Here is an 11,753-nt window from a genome sequence, read left to right on the forward strand (position 1 = left end):
GCGAGGCGAGCACCGGACGCAATCAGGGGTGGCTAGCCGATTGCCGAGCTAGGGGGGCGTGCGTGGGCGGTGCTTGCGTGCTTACGTAGGCAGAGCGCGGCCCGGGAGGCGTCCTACGTGACCAACGAGGATTTTGTTGTTGTTGTTTTAGTGCCCCTGCGGAGTTAGAGTTGGGGCGTAACTAGACACTCTCCCTTCGGTTTGAAAAGGGAAAGGTTTGCAGTTTTGCGGCGGCTGGGTTGTGTGTGTGTGTGTCCCGAAACTAGAGGGCAAGAGGTGGCCCTGATGAAAATCAGGATAGTCAAACTGCATATGCCGGTTTAACATGAGTAAGGAATTTTAGAACCAAAACAAGTCGCATATTTCAGATCCTCAAGCTCCACGTTGTCGGAAAGATTTAGATAACTGCCTCTTTGTATTTTTCTTTCCCTTAAACTATCAGGGAATTTTCCATTATGTCCTATATTTAGTCCGTGCTGGGTTCGCTTTAACAAGCAATCGGCAATGTCTGGACAGCGCGTCTTGGAAGACACTTGCACGTCGTCAGCCTAATGGTGGGGGTGGTGCGGAGGAGTCTGAGCCACAGATTCAGTTTTGTAAATTGGAGTCCTTAATTGGACAACAACTTGGCCTGCTTTACTAGGATCCGAGTGAAAGCGCGACTTTTGTCTGAGTTCTCTGAGGGTGTTTCAGGTTAGAAGTCCGCAGTCTTGTCGAGGACTGAAAGGGACTCTCTGCCTCTTGCTGCAGCGCCATCTGCTGGCTGGGGCTGCTTCATTATGCGAAAGAAGAAAAGCTGCCTTCTAGAAATAGAATATTACTCAGCAATAAAGAGAGCTGTCAACCGCAAGAAGAGAAACCGTAGATGCATATTGTTAAGCGAAAAAAGCCAGTCTGAAAAAGCTACATACTGTATGATTCTAACTATATGACATTCTGGAAAAGGCAAAACTAGAGACAGTAAAAAGATCAGTGATTGCCAGGAGTTAGGGAGGGCAGAGGCGGTAGAGATGATCAGTAGAGTGCAGGGGATTTTCAGGGCAGTGAAACTATTCTGTATGGTACTGTAATGGTGGATACATGACATTATACGTTTGTCAAAACCTGTGGAACTGTACAACACGAAGAGTGAACCTCATTGTAAACTATGGACTTAGTTAATAATGAACCAATATTGGTTCATCAGCTGTCACAAATGTACCAGAGGAATGCAAGATGTTAAGGATAGAGAACACTGGATATGGGAGAAGGAGTATATAGGAACTCTATACTTTCTGTTCAATTTTTCTGTAAACCTAAAACTGCTCTAAAAAATAGTTAATTAAAACAAACAAATGACAGAAAACAAATGGAAGAAATATGTGATAAAACCTAAGACGCGGACAGTCAACCATTCGGGTTATGTGTGCGTGCACATATATACACGAACAGATCCCTCTGCCGAAAAGAACTAATGAGGACCTCTAAAAAATAAAACAAAGAACATCCTAGTTGTCTTGGCCTTTGAACTTTTGTCAGTCATCCCCTAAAACACAGTAGCAATTGTATCATCACTAGCAACTGGCTGCTTCCTGCACCAAGGGTGAATAAAGGCACAAAAGCATTTTATCGAGGTTCTAAACAAATTCACGCCCCCTAATTTGTACTGAATCATGTAGCTCATCTCCAGAAAAGCAAAAAACTGCACCGGCCTCACTGACTTGTTCCTAATCATTATTTTTAGCCAGGTTGTTCTCCCACCTAAATATAGATGTTCCTAGGATGCCAGCCCCCCTTTTTATCCTCATTATTAACTCTCACTTGGTGGACCTATTCTATTCCATGCTTCAACTATTATCTCTATGCAGAGTTCTTTTTTTGTGGTAAAAAGATTATGTACTATCTTAATCATGTAGTGCTGTTGTAACAGAAATACCACAAGTAAATGGCGTTAACAAAAGAGAAATTTATTCTCTCACAGTCTGGTAAGCTGTAAGTCCAAATTTAGGGCATCAACTCCAGGGGAAGGCTTTCTCCTATGCCATCCTCACAATCGTTGCTATGTTTGACCCCATTGTTGCAGCCAGTATGTCAGTTCATCTTGTTGAGGGTCTTCCTCTTTTTCGCTGACCCTCTGCTTTACCAAGCATGATGTCCTTCTTCAGAGACTAGTCCCTCCTGATAACATGTCCAAAGTACATGAGCTGAAGTATTGCCGTTCTCGCTTCCAAGGAGCACTCTGGCTATATTTCTTCCAAGACAGACTTTCTCATTTTTCTGGCAGCCCATGGTATGTTCAGTATTCTTCGCCAGTACCATAATCCAAAGGCATCATTTCTTCTTCGATCTTCGTTAGTCATTGTCCAGCTTTTGCATGCGAGGCGATTGCAAATATCATGGCTTGGGTCAGTCACACCTTAGTCCTCAATGTATAGAGTTCTCTCTATACTTTTGCCAATTCTAGGTGGGTTCATACAATATTTGTTCTTTTGTGACTGACTTATTTCACTTTTTTTTTAATTTCACTTAGCATAATCTTTTCAAGTTTCATCTAGTCATAGTATGTATCAGAACCTCATTTCTCTCTATGTCTGAGTAATATTTCCTTGTATGTATATACCACATTTTGTTTATCCATTCAGTTTTGAAGGACCTTTACGTTGTTTCCATCTTTTGGCTATTGTGAATAATGCTGCTATGAACATTGGTGTACAAGTATCTGTTTATGTTCCTGCTTTCAATTCTTTTGTGTATATACCTGGGAGTGGAATTGTTGGGTCATATGATAACTCTGTGTTTACTTTTTGAGGAATTTATGCAGAGTTCTTGAATTGATATCTTACCTGAGCTCTAGTCCTACATTTCTAACAGATGTTCTTCTGACATCTGAAATGTCTAAAACCAAACTCATTTTCCTCTGAAATGAACTTCTCCTTTGGATTTTCCAATTTCTGTGGTTAATATTTATCCTAATCACTACATTTAAAATCTATAAATAATCTCTGAAATCATGCAACTCTTTTTTCAAAATGTCATTCAGTTTGCCCCTTTTTCATGCCTATAGCCATCACCTTAGTGATTGTACAATTTCAGCGTTTGTTAAACATCAGTTGTATCATCACAACAATGAAAACTCAAATTTGTATAACATTTTGACACTTTCAAAGCAAACATCTTGTAATAAGATATTTAGCCCTCAAAACAGCCTTATTATCCCTACTTCAGGGAGAAAGAAACCCCAGTATAACAACAGAAACAATGCATTGCTGTCAAGTCAATTCTGACTCACAGCAACCCAGGTATAGGACTGCCCAATGTCACACTCCCACAACCATTCTGGTCTTCTGAACTCAGGACTAGAAAACTGCTCCAAACCACAACTGCGATTTCCTTTAGTAGCAACCAAGTGCCTGCTTGTGAATGTCTGACCCCTTAGTCTGCTATTCATGGCTCTCCAGGAGCATTTCCCTATACTCCCCTACGTGGACTCCAAGTTACAGCTGAAAAAGACTCTTCCATGTTCTTCAAGTATAGTCTTTGCTTTCTCACTTTTGTGCATGCTGTTTATTTATACGGTGACACTTGTGAGAGCCAGAACTGAACAGGACTGCCTTGTTTTTCCTGGTCTCACAAGTTTTCAGCCTTTGACAGGGTACAGTCTTTCCACTTTTCTATCCTCTCTATTAGTGGAAAATATTTGGGTTTTGATGCTCACCTGACTGCTGCTGGCTCTGTGTGAAGGTGCCAGGGCCACCATGGTCTCAGATGAAGATGAGTTGAGTCTTCTAGTAATCATAGTTGATACCACCCAATTTGGCGGGGGAAAGCAAGCATTAAAAGAATCTCAGTTTACTTTATCAAAATGCGTAGATGCTGTGATGGTGTTGGGAAATTCCCATTTATTCATGACTTGTTCCCAAAAACTTGCTGTGATAGCAAGTCACATTCAAGAAAGTCTATTCTTATATCCTGGAAAGAATGGCAAACTGGGAGACCTCTTTGGAGAAGTCTGCAACCCTCTTTCTGAATTTAATCCCTCAGGAAGTGAAGATAGAAAATATGAGCTGTTAACAGCAGCAACTGACGTTATTGCTGAAGAGTCTAAAGACCTAATGACCAAGAGTGACATAAAAGGGCAACACATGGAAACTCTGCTGGCAGGGTCCCTCACCAAAGCCCTCTGCTACATTCCTAGAATGAACAAGGAAGTTAAACATAATCAGGAAATGCAGTCAAGGATTTGGGTGACTATGGCTGCAGAAGACAGTGCATTGCAGTATATGAAATTCATGAATGTAATCTTTGCAGCACAGAAACAGAATATTTTGATTGATGCTTGTGTTTTAGACAATGATTCAGGACTCCTCCAACAGGCTGTGACATCACAGGGGGACAGTACTTGAAGGTGTCTCAGACGCTCTCTTCTGCAGTATTTGCTGTGAGTTTTTCTTCCTGATCAAGACCAGAGATCTCAGCCCCCGATTCATGCTGACTGCGGGGCTACCTACTTCTGTCATTGGAACCGCACTGAAATGATTGAAATCTGTTCTGCATGCTTGTCAGTATTCTGCAGTTCCAGCCCTATCTGCACTATGTGCGAGACAGCCTTTAAGATTTCTCTGACTCCCTTGCTGAAGGCCAAGAAAAAGAAACTGAAAGTATGTGCTTGAGAATAAAACACTTTTCCCACCTTTCAGAGCTAGTAGTAGAAATTATATGGCGGAATCTTTTCTGGAAAGGGTCTGGAAAAATACAGATATGTAGGTTATATTTAACATGGCTATTGGTTTCTTACAGGAAATATTTCTAAAACAGCCTTCTCATCTTGCACTTCTAGGGGACTGATTTGTTTGGAGGAGTCATTCTGTGGAATATATTTTTTAATCTCTTCTGGCTGGATTTTGTTCAGAAAGGGGGAATGTCATGGATTGAACTGTGTCCCCCTAAAATATGTGTATCAATTTGGCTAGGCCATGATTCCAAGCATTGTGTGATTGTCCCCCATTTTGTCATCTGATGTGATCTTCCGATGTGTTGTAAATCCTACCTCTATGATGTTGATGAGGTAGGATTAGTGGCAGTTATGTTAATGAGGTAGAACTCAGTCTACCAGATTGGATTGTATCTTGAGCCAATCTCTTTTGAGATATAAAAGAGAAACAGAGGGACCTCACAGCACCAAGAAAGCAACTCTGGGAGCTGAGCATGTCATTTGGACCTGAGGTTCCTCTGCAGAGAAGTTCCTAGATCACGGGACCTTCCTCCAGAGCCGACAGAGAAAGCCTTCCCCTGGAGCTGGTGCCCTGAATTTGGACTTCTAGCCTACTACACTGAAAGAGAATAAACATCTGTTTAAAGCCATTCACTTGGGGTATTTCTGTTATAGCAGCACTGAATAACTAAGATAGGGGGAAAGCACAAATTTGTGACTTTTTTTCTTGCAACTTATTAATTTTTCCAGTATGTTCTTGAATAATCTTTTTGAGTTCTTCAACAGTTTTATCAGTGTGTTCCTTGGCTTTTTCTGCAGATATCCCAATTTCATTTGTGATATCATTAAGCATTCTGTAAATTAGTTTTTTATATTCTGTATCTGATAATTCCAAAATTGTATCTTCATTTGGGAAAGATTTTGATTCTTTTGTTTGGGGGGTTGGAGAAGCTGTCACGGTCTGCTTCTTTAAGTGGTTTGATATGGATTGTTGTCTCCGAGCCATCACTGGGAAACTAGTTTTTCCAGAAAATCCGCTGCGAGCAGTCCAAATCCCTGCGGGACGGTTCCCCGGCTCGGATGCTGCTCTTTCTGCTCCAAGATCAGTCACTGCCTCCCGGGGACTTCTCCTACCGGCTGCGTCCCACGCCGCCCGTGGAACCGGCTGGTCCCCCTCCCGGGGTTAGTTCAGGGGGGTGGAGCAGGTCTCTGTGCTTGTGCCGTACCTGACTGGTACGCTGGCTCCAGGCTCTGGAAACAATCGCTGCTTCCCCGTATTAGTTCGTTCTCCGTCTCTAAATCCGTGTTTGTTGTTCAGGGTTCGTAGATTGTTATGTATGTGATCGATTCACTTGTTTTTCCGTGTCTTTGTTGTAAGAGGGATCCGAGGTAACGTCTGCCTAGTCCGCCATCTTGGCTCCGCCCCTAATTTGTGACTTTTTTAATGGGATGATCATATGTCAGAGTTTGACTGTTATGACTGATTATAGGTTTAGAGCATATGAGCCAAATCTAGTTCCTAACTGTGGAATGTACAGTATGTGAAATTTAAACACAGTTTAGGGAAAAAAAATTTACATATGGTTACTTATGGACGAATGGCACTAATCAAGATAAAACTTCTTCCTTAATCAACAGTAAACTTCAGCAATTGTCATGTAAATAAACCCTTTATTGTCTAAATTGAGACTTACTCATCTCAGTTTTCAGATATTAGCAGATACTTTTTCTTTTGCCTGACATCGGTACATGTTTGGACAAAGTTATCCAAAGAATAGTATTGGTCTGTCACTGAGTAACTACAGAATCTGGTTTTAAATGGGTAGGAAGAGTGAGTGCAGTAGCATGTTAGAGAACTTTTCTTCAAAAGCACTTGTGTTAAGAATTTATTTGTGAAAGCTAATATCTGAGCTCTGAGAGGAAGTTTCTTGGAGAGGATGGACTCTTAACAATTAAGTGTGATACCAGATAGAATTCTTTTCTTTTTTAATGGAAAAATTTAAACAGCACTAATTTTGGAGAACTGTTATCTAGAAGCTTTGGACTGAATAGTGAAAACTTCTACCAGTTTAAAAGAGTTATTTTTAATTTCAACAGTACAAAAATTATTTTTCTATGTAACCGTGAAGTTGTTAAACATTCTTTAGCATTTCAGCATAGTGTAGAAAGGTTTAAGGAACAGCAGCTGTTTGGGTTTGTTTATAAAGTATATTGACAGAAACTATTTGCATATGAAACCTTATATGTAAATAGGATGAAATTTTCTCTTTATATAACCTCAGAAGCTGAGTGTCATTTAAGTAACTGGGTGTTTGGTTAGATAATTTCTGGTAGATTTCATATTCTGGATTTGTGGTTTTCTTACAAATGCACAAAGATTTTGACAATTCCTTTGCAAGTATTTGTGTTGTAAATCCTTGAGTCGGAGAATCCTTCGTTTGAGAATCTGTTCGCATATGTTGCCTTTTAAAAATGATATTTTAGAGGGAACAGGAAAGTTGGTAATAGGGAACCCAGGGCTGAGAACGGAGAGTGTTGACATGTCGTGGGGTTGCTAACCAATGTCATAGAACAATGTGTGTACTAACTGTTTGATGAGAAACTAGTTTGTTCTGTAAACCTTCATCTAAAATACAATTAAAATAAATAAATAAAAATATTTTATACCCTAATTAAATGTAAAGGAAATAGTATTGTAAGCCTTCATGTGAAGTAAAACATATATCTAAAAGATTAATAATTCAGGCAAACTTTTTCATTTGAAATGTTTTATGTACTTCACCTCTGTTTTAATTTTTACTGTTGTATTTGTGGTTTATTTTATATGTTTTTATAATAGAATACTCTGAATTTTTATAGTCATTATTTTGTCTCACACTCATTCAACTCTTCTTAAAGTATGTACTTTTTAACCTGAGTTAATCAAATGCCAGACAATTTTTCATCCAACTCTGAAGAAATTTAATTTCAAGTCTTACCAAAATTATAGCAATAATAGGTTGGTATGAAGTATCTAGGGAGCCCTGGTGGTACAGTGGTTGAGCACTCAGCTGCATAAAGAAAGGTCAGCAGTTTGAACCCACCAGCCACTTCGTGGGAGAAAGGCCTGGCAATCTGTTCCTGTATAGCACACAGCAACGCGAAGTATTTAATATAGGATTTCTAAGTTAAAAAAAAAAAAGTATTTGAGTTTTCCTTTTCTGACAGGTTTCTGCCTTACACAGGTTCTGTCTTTCACAGGTTTTACTGCACCTGCATATCTTACTAGCTGAAAACTTCTCCAGTTTTTGTCATGCTCTGAAAGATAACTCTCTCCCCTATCACTCTCAAAGTTTAGGGATAAAGAAATCACAGTTGGACAGCTGGAAAGAGCAACTGATTGGCTAGTTACTATTTCAAATGACAGTGATAGTCTATGATCTTATTCTGCTTAAAGTGGTTGTTTTTTACCTGACTTAGAACTTACTCTTTTCTGTTTCTTTTTTTTTCTTCTTCCTACTTTTTCTTACCACTCCTATATTTCCTTGCTCCTTTTACCATATTTTTTCTTTTTCAGGTTCTGTGAAGTATTTTACCTTTTTTGTAGAATAAAGTGAATTTCACGAGATTTTTATATCAAAATTAGGTGTACCAAGAATTTTATACTCTAAAAAATAATATTACGTTTTCTTCTCTGTAAAATTAGGTTAATAACAATAGCTGGTTCCTGGGGTTGTTGAGGTTTAGATGAATTATTATTTACAGCAATAGCTGGCTTGATGTAAGTGCTCCATAAATGTTAGCTATTGTTGCTGTTGTTGTTCGCTTGTTAGAAAATATTTACCAGTGTCTTTTTTTTTACTATGTGCTGGGCACGGTGCTTGATTTTGCAGGAATAGAGGGTCAAAAGGTGAGTCCTGCCCTAAGAAAACAACATGTACTGGGGAAGATACATGAATAAACACAGGCATTAAGCACAGGCTTTGTGTTGGATGTTTTAAAGACATTATCTCTGATCTTCAGCCATGTGCAGAATACTTTTAACAATGAGAAATCTGAGGTTTAAAGAGATCACACAACTAGTTAGGATCCAACCCAAGCCTGTCTGACTTCAAAATTCCCTTCTTGTTATAAAAAAAAAAACAAAAAACAAAAGAAAAACCCTTTTGCTGTCTCATAGCAACCCCGTAGGTCAGAGTAGAACTGCCCCGCAGGGTTCCCAAGGCTATATATCTTTACGGAAGCAGACTGCCACATCATTTTTCCCCTAAGTGACTGGTGGGTTTGAACTGCTGACCTTGAGGTTAGCAGTTGAGTGCTTTAACCAGTGCACTACCAAGGCTCCTCCCTCTTGTTAATCACACTGCCTCAAATCAGGATGCTTTCAGCTGATACTGCTCTTTGATGGTTTTGTTCCATGCATCAGTGTGTCTGTCACCATGGAAAGCCCCAAAGCCTCACTGCCGCCCATCCCCTCCAGTCATGCCCCCATCAGGGCAAAGCCTGGGCTGCTGGCTCCTGCAGCCCAACTTTAAGGGATAAATAGAACCCCATGGGCTGGCGACTCTCAATTCAAACAGTCCTTCCTTAGTTCATTTCAGCCTGTACTTGAGAACCAGCAGTTGTTGCCAAATGCTCGTCAGTCAAGAACAGTGGCCTGTTTGTTAGGGTTATTGTGGTCACTGTGGTAAGCGCTAATCATCATGGGGACCATGACTATGACATTCTGGTTTTACCAAAGTTCAGTCCCAAAGGCACGGCTTGCCACAATAGCTTCCTTTGAATTACAATGTATTTGAAAAGGGACGTCAAACAGGCATTAATTTATGCTACAAATATTTGTTCCAGGACTTCTAAGCCTAAGGAATGTGTTAGCCTTTGGGAGCACTAAGAATGAGAAACCGACTCTGTCCTAAATAAGTTTACAATTTTGTAGAAAAGATAAGCTGTGTGTATAAATAACCAGAAAATACAGCAAAAAGTGAGAAGTGCTGATGGAAAAGAAAAACTAAATGCTGTGGGAGTATTTAGAAGAGACTGCTTTCAGCTGGCGAGCTCACATTTTAGCGGGGCCTGAAAGGCAAGCAGCATTTCAATAGGCAAAAAGGAAAGGCATTCCAGGGGAAGGAATAGAGCTATCAAAGGCATGAAGAGGGGAAAGTACAAGACAAGTTTGGGAGACAGCGCCCTTTCCTACTGTCTTCACTAGCTAAATCGTACTCGTCTTTCAGTTCTCAGCTCAAGCCTCACTTGCTGAGGAAGGCTTCTGTCTTAGTTATCTAGTGCTGCTATAACAGAAATACCAAAAAGGAGAGGCTTTAACAAACAGGAATGTATTTTCTCACAGTTTAGGAGGGTAGAATTCCAAATTCAGGGTGCCGGCTCTAGAGGAAAGTTCTCTCTGTTGGCTCTGGAGGAAGGTCCTTGTCTCTTTCAGCTTCATGTGGCTTGGCACGTATCTTCCCCATCTCTGCTTGCTCACTTGCTTGCTTAATGTCTTCTATGTATCAAAACAGATTGACTTAAAACACGTCCTGTACTAATTCTGTATCATTAACATAACAAAGAAAACCCATTCCCAAATGGGATTATAACCACAGGTATAGGGGTTAGGATTTACAACACATATTTTTTGGAAGCAACCCTAGCCGCTCAGTGGTTAAGAGCTACAGCTGCTAACCAAAAAGTCTGCAGTTCGGATCTACCAGCCGCTCCTCAGAAACATGGGGCAGTTCTACTTTGTCCTATAGGGTCGCTATGAATTGGAATCAACTCAATGGCAATGGATTTTATTTATTTTTTTATTTTAGAGGGACACAATTCAATCCATAATGGCTTCTCTCTCTGATCTTGAGCTCCCCTTTTCCATCATAAGCCCTAAAGCACCTAATATTTGTTTAATGCATGTCCCCCCCGCTGCACTATAAGCTTCATGAACTGTGGACTGTGTATTTGCATTGTTTGTCATTTTACCCACAGTCCCATAGCAAATGCTGAATATTTTGCAGTTACTGGGTGAAAATTTGTTGCATGAATAATTGGACTTGGCCTTGTGGAACTGGATCAGAGGGTTCATGAAGGAGAACCACAGCAGATAATGCCAAAAGATAGGTTCTTGAGTAAAAACAACTGACTTATGAAAGGTTTACTACTTGCCGGGTACTATCCAAAGCATTTTATAGACATTGACTCATCTAAGTCTCATAATCTTATAAGGTTAGTGTCTTAGTTACCTAGTGCTGCTATAACAGAAATACCGCAAGTGGATGATTTTATCAAACAAAACTTTACTCTCCCACAGTTTAGGAGGCTAGAAATCCAAATTCAGGGCGCCAGCTCCATGGGAAGGCTTTCTGTCTCTCGGCTCTAAACAAAGGTCCTTTATCATCAATCTTCCCCCAGTCTAGGAGCTTCTAAGCACAGGGACCCTGAGTCCAAAGGATGCATCCTGCTCTTGGCACTACTTTCTTGGTGGTATGAGGTCCCCCTGTCTCTCTGCTTGCTTCTCTCTTTTATATCCTTTAAGACTGAGGCAGCTCTGCTTCCTGTGTTCAGCTGTCTGCTTCTGGTTCCTTGGCCTCTTAGCCCCTCAGGACCCACCCCTCACATCCACCTTCTGGGGCAAATGTTCCAAAGCTCCTTAGTTCCACCAATAAGTGTTGAAGGTACCCCACTCCACCCGTAAACTTTGGCCAAAAGGCACTCAGATCTCTCGCTCAGTGGGTCAGCAAGCCTAACTCCACCCATAAGTGCTCAGAGGCACCCCACCCTGCCAGGAAGCCTCCTGCACAAAGGCACACAGCTCTCTTGCTCCATGGGTCAGCTCCAGCACCATCTTGCCCTGATCTCCTGGTTCTGCTGCTGCCATTTCTCTGATGCTGCTTCTGCCAACTGCGCTGTCTCCAGTGTGACAGTTCTCCTCACTTCCTTCTGAATACTCATCAGAACTGTCTTCGATGTCCATAATTCCACCAACAATCTCTTCAAGGCAATCTAGGCTTTTACTATTAGGCATTTTAAACTCTTCTAGCCTCTATCCATTTACAGTTTCAAAACTGCTTCCACATTTTGGAATCTGTTAGAA

General features: G+C 40.7%; 1 pseudogene; it reads left to right on the top strand.

The window, feature by feature from the left end:
- The first annotated feature begins 1 nt into the window (after position 1).
- LOC135230783 (general transcription factor IIH subunit 3-like) lies at positions 2-11,062 on the top strand (annotated as a pseudogene).
- The last annotated feature ends 691 nt before the right edge of the window (positions 11,063-11,753 follow it).

Source organism: Loxodonta africana, chromosome 3, assembly GCF_030014295.1.
Source record: "Loxodonta africana isolate mLoxAfr1 chromosome 3, mLoxAfr1.hap2, whole genome shotgun sequence".
Classification (NCBI taxonomy): domain Eukaryota; kingdom Metazoa; phylum Chordata; class Mammalia; order Proboscidea; family Elephantidae; genus Loxodonta; species Loxodonta africana.